Raw genomic sequence first — 9,465 nt, forward strand, 5'->3', positions numbered from 1 at the left:
TTTTTGCATTTTTTCGGTGATGACAAGCGGTCGACATGATTGTAAGTGTAGCATATAAAACAAGAATCGTATGAAGCATTCGTAGACAGGTGCTAAAGTCGTAGTATGGCCACAGGTGACGGTCGTATGACGGGTCTGTAGCCACAACAGGTTGGCATCAAAGTGAATACCGCTAACTGTAAGCACTCTGCTGTAGCCCCAGTGGCGCAATTGGTTAGCGCACGGTACTTATAAGGCAGTAGCCGTGAGCAATGCCGGGGTTGTGAGTTCGAGCCTCACCTGGGGCATATTTTTATTTCGTAGCAGCTGACTATGGAAGCATCGGGACGCTAGATTTGAGATGCATCACGTACCTGAGAGACCATAAATGTGCGTGCACTGTAGTCAACGAGTGCGTGTTTCTCGGTAGTATAGTGGTTAGTATCCCCACCTGTCACGCGGGAGACCGGGGTTCGATTCCCCGCCGGGGAGATGCGATTTTTATATCGCGAAGGTTGCACGTGTGGCCCGAAAAAGCATTACCGTTGTGATCAGGGAATGTAATTGCTAAAAAATCGTAAGAAAGTCTGCGTCTTAGGAAGTGTTTCTCGTATTCTGCACACGACGTCGTCGTTTCACAACTCACAGGGTTTGCTGTCGACGCTGAATCAGCCCACCCCAAGATTAATGATCGAGCTCGAAGCACCCAAGAAAAAGAATGATTTTAGCAGAGCGTGGTTTCGATCCACGGACCTCTGGGTTATGGGCCCAGCACGCTTCCACTGCGCCACTCTGCTGTGCCGAGAGAAGCGCGCTCTTCGGTGCGTGACATGGGACACTTGGAAAAGCGTTGTCTGCGTCGCCTACCGTTTAATTAACTGTGTAGCATCTCCCAGCTTGACTTGTCTCGACTTTGCTCGACTGACGCTACGCTGACGCTTGCACGAAGCGATATTTACCGCGATCGTCTCGAGATGCAGCTGCGAGATGCTCAGGATTAACATTGCACTCCACGAAGGTGGAGACATTCGAATGCACTGCCTAGCTACGCGCCCGCAACTAACAAAATGCCGACCCTGCCAGGATTCGAACCTGGAACCTTCTGATTCGTAGTCAGACGCGTTATCCGTTGGGCCACAGAGCCACTGCTTGCGTTTCCTCCTATGAGGCGGGTGCACATCGCAAAGCAACGTGTTCTCCGTGGCTCGGCAATTGCATGTCGTCCACCGACAACGGCGGCGCGGCCACTCTGGTCTTCCGCACGCTGCAGGGAGCTGCCACCAAGGAAGGCATCTCTCCTCCTGCTGCTCGGCCACGCAGCGCCTGCACAGCTTAGAGCTTGCCACACATCTGCCGTCGCTGTTGGACAGGTAGCGGAATGCAAGGCGCCCGTTTTTTTGCATTTTTTCGGTGATGACAAGCGGTTGACATGCTTGTAAGTGTAGCATATAAAACAAGAATCGTGTGAAGCATTCGTAGACAGGTGCTAAAGTCGTAGTATGGCCGCAGGTGACGGTCGTATGACGGGTCTGTAGCCACAACAGGTTGGCATCAAAGTGAATACCGCTAACTGTAAGCACTCTGCTGTTGCCCCAGTGGCGCAATTGGTTAGCGCACGGTACTTATAAGGCAGTAGCCGTGAGCAATGCCGGGGTTGTGAGTTCGAGCCTCACATGGGGCGTACTTTTATTTCGTAGCAGCTGACTATGGAAGCATCGGGACGCTAGATTTGAGATGTATCACGTACCTGAGAGACCATAAATGTGCGTGCACTGTAGTCAACGACTGCGTGTTCCTCGGTAGTATAGTGGTTAGTATCCCCGCCTGTCACGCGGGAGACCGGGGTTCGATTCCCCGCCGGGGAGATGCGATTTTTATATCGCGAAGGTTGCACGTGTGGCCCGAAGAAGCATTACCGTTGTGATTAAGGAATGTAATTGCTAAAAAATCGTAAGAAAGTCTGCGTCTTAGGAAGTGTTTCTCGTATTCTGCACACGACGTCGTCGTTTCACAACTCACAGGGTTTGCTGTCGACGCTGAATCAGCGCACCCCAAGATTAATGATCGAGCTCGAAGCACCCAAGAAAAAGAATAATTTTAGCAGAGCGTGGTTTCGATCCACGGAGCTCTGGGTTATGGGCCCAGCACGCTTCCACTGCGCCACTCTGCTGTACGGAGAGAAGCGCGCTCTTCGGTGCGTGACATGGGACACTTGGAAAAGCGTTGTCTGCGTCGCCTACCGTTTAATTAACTGTGGAGCATCTCCCAGCTTGACTTGTCTCGACTTTGCTCGGCTGACGCTTGCACGAAGCGATATTTACCGCGATCGTCTCGAGATGCAGCTGCGAGATGCTCAGGATTAACATTGCACTCCACGAAGGTGGAGACATTCGAATGCACTGCCTAGCTACGCGCCCGCAACTAACAAAATGCCGACCCTGCCAGGATTCGAACCTGGAACCTTCTGATCCGTAGTCAGACGCGTTATCCGTTGGGCCACAGAGCCACTGCTTGCGTTTCCTCCTATGAGGCGGGTGCACATCGCAAAGCAACGTGTTCTCCGTGGCTCGGCAATTGCATGTCGTCCACCGACAACGGCGGCGCGGCCACTCTGGTCTTCCGCACTCTGCAGGGAGCTGCCACCAAGGAAGGCATCTCTCCTCCTGCTGCTCGGCCACGCAGCGCCTGCACAGCTTAGAGCTTGCCACACATCTGCCGTCGCTGTTGGACAGGTAGCGGAATGCAAGGCGCCCGTTTTTTTGCATTTTTTCGGTGATGACAAGCGGTTGACATGCTTGTAAGTGTAGCATATAAAACAAGAATCGTGTGAAGCATTCGTAGGCAGGTGCTAAAGTCGTAGTATGGCCGCAGGTGACGGTCGTATGACGGGTCTGTAGCCACAACAGGTTGGCATCAAAGTGAATACCGCTAACTGTAAGCACTCTGCTGTTGCCCCAGTGGCGCAATTGGTTAGCGCACGGTACTTATAAGGCAGTAGCCGTCAGCAATGCCGGGGTTGTGAGTTCGAGCCTCACATGGGGCGTACTTTTATTTCGTAGCAGCTGACTATGGAAGCATCGGGACGCTAGATTTGAGATGTATCACGTACCTGAGAGACCATAAATGTGCGTGCACTGTAGTCAACGACTGCGTGTTCCTCGGTAGTATAGTGGTTAGTATCCCCGCCTGTCACGCGGGAGACCGGGGTTCGATTCCCCGCCGGGGAGATGCGATTTTTATATCGCGAAGGTTGCACGTGTGGCCCGAAGAAGCATTACCGTTGTGATCAAGGAATGTAATTGCTAAAAAATCGTAAGAAAGTCTGCGTCTTAGGAAGTGTTTCTCGTATTCTGCACACGACGTCGTCGTTTCACAACTCACAGGGTTTGCTGTCGACGCTGAATCAGCGCACCCCAAGATTAATGATCGAGCTCGAAGCACCCAAGAAAAAGAATGATTTTAGCAGAGCGTGGTTTCGATCCACGGACTTCTGGGTTATGGGCCCAGCACGCTTCCACTGCGCCACTCTGCTGTGCCGAGAGAAGCGCGCTCTTCGGTGCGTGACATGGGACACTTGGAAAAGCGTTGTCTGCGTCGCCTACCGTTTAATTAACTGTGTAGCATCTCCCAGCTTGACTTGTCTCGACTTTGCTCGGCTGACGCTTGCACGAAGCGATATTTACCGCGATCGTCTCGAGATGCAGCTGCGAGATGCTCAGGATTAACATTGCACTCCACGAAGGTGGAGACATTCGAATGCACTGCCTAGCTACGCGCCCGCAACTAACAAAATGCCGACCCTGCCAGGATTCGAACCTGGAACCTTCTGATCCGTAGTCAGACGCGTTATCCGTTGGGCCACAGAGCCACTGCTTGCGTTTCCTCCTATGAGGCGGGTGCACATCGCAAAGCAACGTGTTCTCCGTGGCTCGGCAATTGCATGTCGTCCACCGACAACGGCGGCGCGGCCACTCTGGTCTTCCGCACTCTGCAGGGAGCTGCCACCAAGGAAGGCATCTCTCCTCCTGCTGCTCGGCCACGCAGCGCCTGCACAGCTTAGAGCTTGCCACACATCTGCCGTCGCTGTTGGACAGGTAGCGGAATGCAAGGCGCCCGTTTTTTTGCATTTTTTCGGTGATGACAAGCGGTTGACATGCTTGTAAGTGTAGCATATAAAACAAGAATCGTGTGAAGCATTCGTAGACAGGTGCTAAAGTCGTAGTATGGCCGCAGGTGACGGTCGTATGACGGGTCTGTAGCCACAACAGGTTGGCATCAAAGTGAATACCGCTAACTGTAAGCACTCTGCTGTTGCCCCAGTGGCGCAATTGGTTAGCGCACGGTACTTATAAGGCAGTAGCCGTCAGCAATGCCGGGGTTGTGAGTTCGAGCCTCACATGGGGCGTACTTTTATTTCGTAGCAGCTGACTATGGAAGCATCGGGACGCTAGATTTGAGATGTATCACGTACCTGAGAGACCATAAATGTGCGTGCACTGTAGTCAACGACTGCGTGTTCCTCGGTAGTATAGTGGTTAGTATCCCCGCCTGTCACGCGAGAGACCGGGGTTCGATTCCCCGCCGGGGAGATGCGATTTTTATATCGCGAAGGTTGCACGTGTGGCCCGAAGAAGCATTACCGTTGTGATCAAGGAATGTAATTGCTAAAAAATCGTAAGAAAGTCTGCGTCTTAGGAAGTGTTTCTCGTATTCTGCACACGACGTCGTCGTTTCACAACTCACAGGGTTTGCTGTCGACGCTGAATCAGCGCACCCCAAGATTAATGATCGAGCTCGAAGCACCCAAGAAAAAGAATGATTTTAGCAGAGCGTGGTTTCGATCCACGGACCTCTGGGTTATGGGCCCAGCACGCTTCCACTGCGCCACTCTGCTGTGCCGAGAGAAGCGCGCTCTTCGGTGCGTGACATGGGACACTTGGAAAAGCGTTGTCTGCGTCGCCTACCGTTTAATTAACTGTGTAGCATCTCCCAGCTTGACTTGCCTCGACTTTGCTCGACTGACGCTACGCTGACGCTTGCACGAAGCGATATTTACCGCGATCGTCTCGAGATGGAGCTGCGAGATGCTCAGGATTAACATTGCACTCCACGAAGGTGGAGACATTCGAATGCACTGCCTAGCTACGCGCCCGCAACTAACAAAATGCCGACCCTGCCAGGATTCGAACCTGGAATCTTCTGATCCGTAGTCAGACGCGTTATCCGTTGTGCCACAGGGCCACTGTTTGCGTTTTCTGCTACGAGGCGGGTGCACATCGCAAAGCAACGTGTTCTCCGTGGCTCGGCAATTGCATGTCATCCACTGACAACGGCGGCGCGGCCACTCTGGTCTTCCGCACTCTGCAGGGAGCTGCCACCAAGGAAGGCATCTCTCCTCCTGCTGCTCGGCCACGCAGCGCCTGCACAGCTTAGAGCTTGCCACACATCTGCCGTCGCTGTTGGACAGGTAGCGGAATGCAAGGCGCCCGTTTTTTTGCATTTTTTCGGTGATGACAAGCGGTTGACATGCTTGTAAGTGTAGCATATAAAACAAGAATCGTGTGAAGCATTCGTAGACAGGTGCTAAAGCCGTAGTATGGCCGCAGGTGACGGTCGTATGACGGGTCTGTAGCCACAACAGGTTGGCATCAAAGTGAATACCGCTAACTGTAAGCACTCTGCTGTTGCCCCAGTGGCGCAATTGGTTAGCGCACGGTACTTATAAGGCAGTAGCCGTCAGCAATGCCAGGGTTGTGAGTTCGAGCCTCACATGGGGCGTACTTTTATTTCGTAGCAGCTGACTATGGAAACATCGGGACGCTAGATTTGAGATGTATCACGTACCTGAGAGACCATAAATGTGCGTGCACTGTAGTCAACGACTGCGTGTTCCTCGGTAGTATAGTGGTTAGTATCCCCGCCTGTCACGCGAGAGACCGGGGTTCGATTCCCCGCCGGGGAGATGCGATTTTTATATCGCGAAGGTTGCACGTGTGGCCCGAAGAAGCATTACCGTTGTGATCAAGGAATGTAATTGCTAAAAAATCGTAAGAAAGTCTGCGTCTTAGGAAGTGTTTCTCGTATTCTGCACACGACGTCGTCGTTTCACAACTCACAGGGTTTGCTGTCGACGCTGAATCAGCGCACCCCAAGATTAATGATCGAGCTCGAAGCACCCAAGAAAAAGAATGATTTTAGCAGAGCGTGGTTTCGATCCACGGACCTCTGGGTTATGGGCCCAGCACGCTTCCACTGCGCCACTCTGCTGTGCCGAGAGAAGCGCGCTCTTCGGTGCGTGACATGGGACACTTGGAAAAGCGTTGTCTGCGTCGCCTACCGTTTAATTAACTGTGTAGCATCTCCCAGCTTGACTTGCCTCGACTTTGCTCGACTGACGCTACGCTGACGCTTGCACGAAGCGATATTTACCGCGATCGTCTCGAGATGGAGCTGCGAGATGCTCAGGATTAACATTGCACTCCACGAAGGTGGAGACATTCGAATGCACTGCCTAGCTACGCGCCCGCAACTAACAAAATGCCGACCCTGCCAGGATTCGAACCTGGAATCTTCTGATCCGTAGTCAGACGCGTTATCCGTTGTGCCACAGGGCCACTGTTTGCGTTTTCTGCTACGAGGCGGGTGCACATCGCAAAGCAACGTGTTCTCCGTGGCTCGGCAATTGCATGTCATCCACTGACAACGGCGGCGCGGCCACTCTGGTCTTCCGCACTCTGCAGGGAGCTGCCACCAAGGAAGGCATCTCTCCTCCTGCTGCTCGGCCACGCAGCGCCTGCACAGCTTAGAGCTTGCCACACATCTGCCGTCGCTGTTGGACAGGTAGCGGAATGCAAGGCGCCCGTTTTTTTGCATTTTTTCGGTGATGACAAGCGGTTGACATGATTGTAAGTGTAGCATATAAAACAAGAATCGTATGAAGCATTCGTAGACAGGTGCTAAAGTCGTAGTATGGCCACAGGTGACGGTCGTATGACGGGTCTGTAGCCACAACAGGTTGGCATCAAAGTGAATACCGCTAACTGTAAGCACTCTGCTGTAGCCCCAGTGGCGCAATTGGTTAGCGCACGGTACTTATAAGGCAGTAGCCGTGAGCAATGCCGGGGTTGTGAGTTCGAGCCTCACCTGGGGCATATTTTTATTTCGTAGCAGCTGACTATGGAAGCATCGGGACGCTAGATTTGAGATGCATCACGTACCTGAGAGACCATAAATGTGCGTGCACTGTAGTCAACTAGTGCGTGTTTCTCGGTAGTATAGTGGTTAGTATCCCCACCTGTCACGCGGGAGACCGGGGTTCGATTCCCCGCCGGGGAGATGCGATTTTTATATCGCGAAGGTTGCACGTGTGGCCCGAAAAAGCATTACCGTTGTGATCAGGGAATGTAATTGCTAAAAAATCGTAAGAAAGTCTGCGTCTTAGGAAGTGTTTCTCGTATTCTGCACACGACGTCGTCGTTTCACAACTCACAGGGTTTGCTGTCGACGCTGAATCAGCGCACCCCAAGATTAATGATCGAGCTCGAAGCACCCAAGAAAAAGAATGATTTTAGCAGAGCGTGGTTTCGATCCACGGACCTCTGGGTTATGGGCCCAGCACGCTTCCACTGCGCCACTCTGCTGTGCCGAGAGAAGCGCGCTCTTCGGTGCGTGACATGGGACACTTGGAAAAGCGTTGTCTGCGTCGCCTACCGTTTAATTAACTGTGTAGCATCTCCCAGCTTGACTTGTCTCGACTTTGCTCGACTGACGCTACGCTGACGCTTGCACGAAGCGATATTTACCGCGATCGTCTCGAGATGCAGCTGCGAGATGCTCAGGATTAACATTGCACTCCACGAAGGTGGAGACATTCGAATGCACTGCCTAGCTACGCGCCCGCAACTAACAAAATGCCGACCCTGCCAGGATTCGAACCTGGAATCTTCTGATCCGTAGTCGGACGCGTTATCCGTTGTGCCACAGGGCCACTGTTTGCGTTTTCTGCTACGAGGCGGGTGCACATCGCAAAGCAACGTGTTCTCCGTGGCTCGGCAATTGCATGTCATCCACTGACAACGGCGGCGCGGCCACTCTGGTCTTCCGCACTCTGCAGGGAGCTGCCACCAAGGAAGGCATCTCTCCTCCTGCTGCTCGGCCACGCAGCGCCTGCACAGCTTAGAGCTTGCCACACATCTGCCGTCGCTGTTGGACAGGTAGCGGAATGCAAGGCGCCCGTTTTTTTGCATTTTTTCGGTGATGACAAGCGGTTGACATGATTGTAAGTGTAGCATATAAAACAAGAATCGTATGAAGCATTCGTAGACAGGTGCTAAAGTCGTAGTATGGCCACAGGTGACGGTCGTATGACGGGTCTGTAGCCACAACAGGTTGGCATCAAAGTGAATACCGCTAACTGTAAGCACTCTGCTGCAGCCCCAGTGGCGCAATTGGTTAGCGCACGGTACTTATAAGGCAGTAGCCGTGAGCAATGCCGGGGTTGTGAGTTCGAGCCTCACCTGGGGCATATTTTTATTTCGTAGCAGCTGACTATGGAAGCATCGGGACGCTAGATTTGAGATGCATCACGTACCTGAGAGACCATAAATGTGCGTGCACTGTAGTCAACGAGTGCGTGTTTCTCGGTAGTGTAGTGGTTAGTATCCCCACCTGTCACGCGGGAGACCGGGGTTCGATTCCCCGCCGGGGAGATGCGATTTTTATATCGCGAAGGTTGCACGTGTGGCCCGAAAAAGCATTACCGTTGTGATCAGGGAATGTAATTGCTAAAAAATCGTAAGAAAGTCTGCGTCTTAGGAAGTGTTTCTCGTATTCTGCACACGACGTCGTCGTTTCACAACTCACAGGGTTTGCTGTCGACGCTGAATCAGCGCACCCCAAGATTAATGATCGAGCTCGAAGCACCCAAGAAAAAGAATGATTTTAGCAGAGCGTGGTTTCGATCCACGGACCTCTGGGTTATGGGCCCAGCACGCTTCCACTGCGCCACTCTGCTGTGCCGAGAGAAGCGCGCTCTTCGGTGCGTGACATGGGACACTTGGAAAAGCGTTGTCTGCGTCGCCTACCGTTTAATTAACTGTGTAGCATCTCCCAGCTTGACTTGTCTCGACTTTGCTCGACTGACGCTACGCTGACGCTTGCACGAAGCGATATTTACCGCGATCGTCTCGAGATGCAGCTGCGAGATGCTCAGGATTAACATTGCACTCCACGAAGGTGGAGACATTCGAATGCACTGCCTAGCTACGCGCCCGCAACTAACAAAATGCCGACCCTGCCAGGATTCGAACCTGGAACCTTCTGATCCGTAGTCAGACGCGTTATCCGTTGGGCCACAGAGCCACTGCTTGCGTTTCCTCCTATGAGGCGGGTGAACATCGCAAAGCAACGTGTTCTCCGTGGCTCGGCAATTGCATGTCGTCCACCGACAACGGCGGCGCGGCCACTCTGGTCTTCCGCACGCTGCAG

General features: G+C 52.9%; 26 non-coding genes across 26 annotated transcripts; 13 read left to right on the plus strand and 13 right to left on the minus strand.

Annotated features, from left to right (window-relative positions):
- The first annotated feature begins 195 nt into the window (after positions 1 to 195).
- Positions 196 to 287, plus strand: Trnai-uau (transfer RNA isoleucine (anticodon UAU)). The gene is given in 2 exon segments: positions 196 to 233; positions 252 to 287. It is a non-coding gene; the product is annotated as a tRNA-Ile (tRNA).
- Positions 288 to 399: 112 nt separating this feature from the next.
- Trnad-guc (transfer RNA aspartic acid (anticodon GUC)) lies at positions 400 to 471 on the plus strand. The gene has a single exon. It is a non-coding gene; the product is annotated as a tRNA-Asp (tRNA).
- Positions 472 to 704: 233 nt separating this feature from the next.
- Trnam-cau (transfer RNA methionine (anticodon CAU)) lies at positions 705 to 776 on the minus strand. Its single transcript has one exon. It is a non-coding gene; the product is annotated as a tRNA-Met (tRNA).
- A 274-nt stretch (positions 777 to 1,050) lies between these two features.
- On the minus strand, positions 1,051 to 1,123 carry Trnar-acg (transfer RNA arginine (anticodon ACG)). The gene has a single exon. It is a non-coding gene; the product is annotated as a tRNA-Arg (tRNA).
- A 445-nt stretch (positions 1,124 to 1,568) lies between these two features.
- Trnai-uau (transfer RNA isoleucine (anticodon UAU)) lies at positions 1,569 to 1,660 on the plus strand. The gene is given in 2 exon segments: positions 1,569 to 1,606; positions 1,625 to 1,660. It is a non-coding gene; the product is annotated as a tRNA-Ile (tRNA).
- A 112-nt stretch (positions 1,661 to 1,772) lies between these two features.
- On the plus strand, positions 1,773 to 1,844 carry Trnad-guc (transfer RNA aspartic acid (anticodon GUC)). Its single transcript has one exon. It is a non-coding gene; the product is annotated as a tRNA-Asp (tRNA).
- A 568-nt stretch (positions 1,845 to 2,412) lies between these two features.
- Trnar-acg (transfer RNA arginine (anticodon ACG)) lies at positions 2,413 to 2,485 on the minus strand. Its single transcript has one exon. It is a non-coding gene; the product is annotated as a tRNA-Arg (tRNA).
- Positions 2,486 to 2,930: 445 nt separating this feature from the next.
- Trnai-uau (transfer RNA isoleucine (anticodon UAU)) lies at positions 2,931 to 3,022 on the plus strand. Its single transcript is given in 2 exon segments — positions 2,931 to 2,968; positions 2,987 to 3,022. It is a non-coding gene; the product is annotated as a tRNA-Ile (tRNA).
- Positions 3,023 to 3,134: 112 nt separating this feature from the next.
- Positions 3,135 to 3,206, plus strand: Trnad-guc (transfer RNA aspartic acid (anticodon GUC)). The gene has a single exon. It is a non-coding gene; the product is annotated as a tRNA-Asp (tRNA).
- Positions 3,207 to 3,439: 233 nt separating this feature from the next.
- Trnam-cau (transfer RNA methionine (anticodon CAU)) lies at positions 3,440 to 3,511 on the minus strand. The gene has a single exon. It is a non-coding gene; the product is annotated as a tRNA-Met (tRNA).
- Positions 3,512 to 3,774: 263 nt separating this feature from the next.
- Trnar-acg (transfer RNA arginine (anticodon ACG)) lies at positions 3,775 to 3,847 on the minus strand. Its single transcript has one exon. It is a non-coding gene; the product is annotated as a tRNA-Arg (tRNA).
- Positions 3,848 to 4,292: 445 nt separating this feature from the next.
- On the plus strand, positions 4,293 to 4,384 carry Trnai-uau (transfer RNA isoleucine (anticodon UAU)). Its single transcript is given in 2 exon segments — positions 4,293 to 4,330; positions 4,349 to 4,384. It is a non-coding gene; the product is annotated as a tRNA-Ile (tRNA).
- Positions 4,385 to 4,496: 112 nt separating this feature from the next.
- Trnad-guc (transfer RNA aspartic acid (anticodon GUC)) lies at positions 4,497 to 4,568 on the plus strand. The gene has a single exon. It is a non-coding gene; the product is annotated as a tRNA-Asp (tRNA).
- A 233-nt stretch (positions 4,569 to 4,801) lies between these two features.
- Trnam-cau (transfer RNA methionine (anticodon CAU)) lies at positions 4,802 to 4,873 on the minus strand. The gene has a single exon. It is a non-coding gene; the product is annotated as a tRNA-Met (tRNA).
- Positions 4,874 to 5,147: 274 nt separating this feature from the next.
- Positions 5,148 to 5,220, minus strand: Trnar-acg (transfer RNA arginine (anticodon ACG)). The gene has a single exon. It is a non-coding gene; the product is annotated as a tRNA-Arg (tRNA).
- Positions 5,221 to 5,665: 445 nt separating this feature from the next.
- On the plus strand, positions 5,666 to 5,757 carry Trnai-uau (transfer RNA isoleucine (anticodon UAU)). The gene is given in 2 exon segments: positions 5,666 to 5,703; positions 5,722 to 5,757. It is a non-coding gene; the product is annotated as a tRNA-Ile (tRNA).
- Positions 5,758 to 5,869: 112 nt separating this feature from the next.
- Trnad-guc (transfer RNA aspartic acid (anticodon GUC)) lies at positions 5,870 to 5,941 on the plus strand. The gene has a single exon. It is a non-coding gene; the product is annotated as a tRNA-Asp (tRNA).
- A 233-nt stretch (positions 5,942 to 6,174) lies between these two features.
- On the minus strand, positions 6,175 to 6,246 carry Trnam-cau (transfer RNA methionine (anticodon CAU)). The gene has a single exon. It is a non-coding gene; the product is annotated as a tRNA-Met (tRNA).
- Positions 6,247 to 6,520: 274 nt separating this feature from the next.
- Positions 6,521 to 6,593, minus strand: Trnar-acg (transfer RNA arginine (anticodon ACG)). The gene has a single exon. It is a non-coding gene; the product is annotated as a tRNA-Arg (tRNA).
- A 445-nt stretch (positions 6,594 to 7,038) lies between these two features.
- Positions 7,039 to 7,130, plus strand: Trnai-uau (transfer RNA isoleucine (anticodon UAU)). The gene is given in 2 exon segments: positions 7,039 to 7,076; positions 7,095 to 7,130. It is a non-coding gene; the product is annotated as a tRNA-Ile (tRNA).
- Positions 7,131 to 7,242: 112 nt separating this feature from the next.
- Trnad-guc (transfer RNA aspartic acid (anticodon GUC)) lies at positions 7,243 to 7,314 on the plus strand. The gene has a single exon. It is a non-coding gene; the product is annotated as a tRNA-Asp (tRNA).
- A 233-nt stretch (positions 7,315 to 7,547) lies between these two features.
- On the minus strand, positions 7,548 to 7,619 carry Trnam-cau (transfer RNA methionine (anticodon CAU)). Its single transcript has one exon. It is a non-coding gene; the product is annotated as a tRNA-Met (tRNA).
- Positions 7,620 to 7,893: 274 nt separating this feature from the next.
- On the minus strand, positions 7,894 to 7,966 carry Trnar-acg (transfer RNA arginine (anticodon ACG)). Its single transcript has one exon. It is a non-coding gene; the product is annotated as a tRNA-Arg (tRNA).
- Positions 7,967 to 8,411: 445 nt separating this feature from the next.
- Positions 8,412 to 8,503, plus strand: Trnai-uau (transfer RNA isoleucine (anticodon UAU)). The gene is given in 2 exon segments: positions 8,412 to 8,449; positions 8,468 to 8,503. It is a non-coding gene; the product is annotated as a tRNA-Ile (tRNA).
- Positions 8,504 to 8,920: 417 nt separating this feature from the next.
- Positions 8,921 to 8,992, minus strand: Trnam-cau (transfer RNA methionine (anticodon CAU)). The gene has a single exon. It is a non-coding gene; the product is annotated as a tRNA-Met (tRNA).
- A 274-nt stretch (positions 8,993 to 9,266) lies between these two features.
- On the minus strand, positions 9,267 to 9,339 carry Trnar-acg (transfer RNA arginine (anticodon ACG)). Its single transcript has one exon. It is a non-coding gene; the product is annotated as a tRNA-Arg (tRNA).
- Between the last annotated feature and the right edge of the window lie 126 nt (positions 9,340 to 9,465).

The sequence above is a fragment of the Schistocerca serialis genome, chromosome 9 (genome assembly GCF_023864345.2).
Source record: "Schistocerca serialis cubense isolate TAMUIC-IGC-003099 chromosome 9, iqSchSeri2.2, whole genome shotgun sequence".
Lineage (NCBI taxonomy): Eukaryota > Metazoa > Arthropoda > Insecta > Orthoptera > Acrididae > Schistocerca > Schistocerca serialis.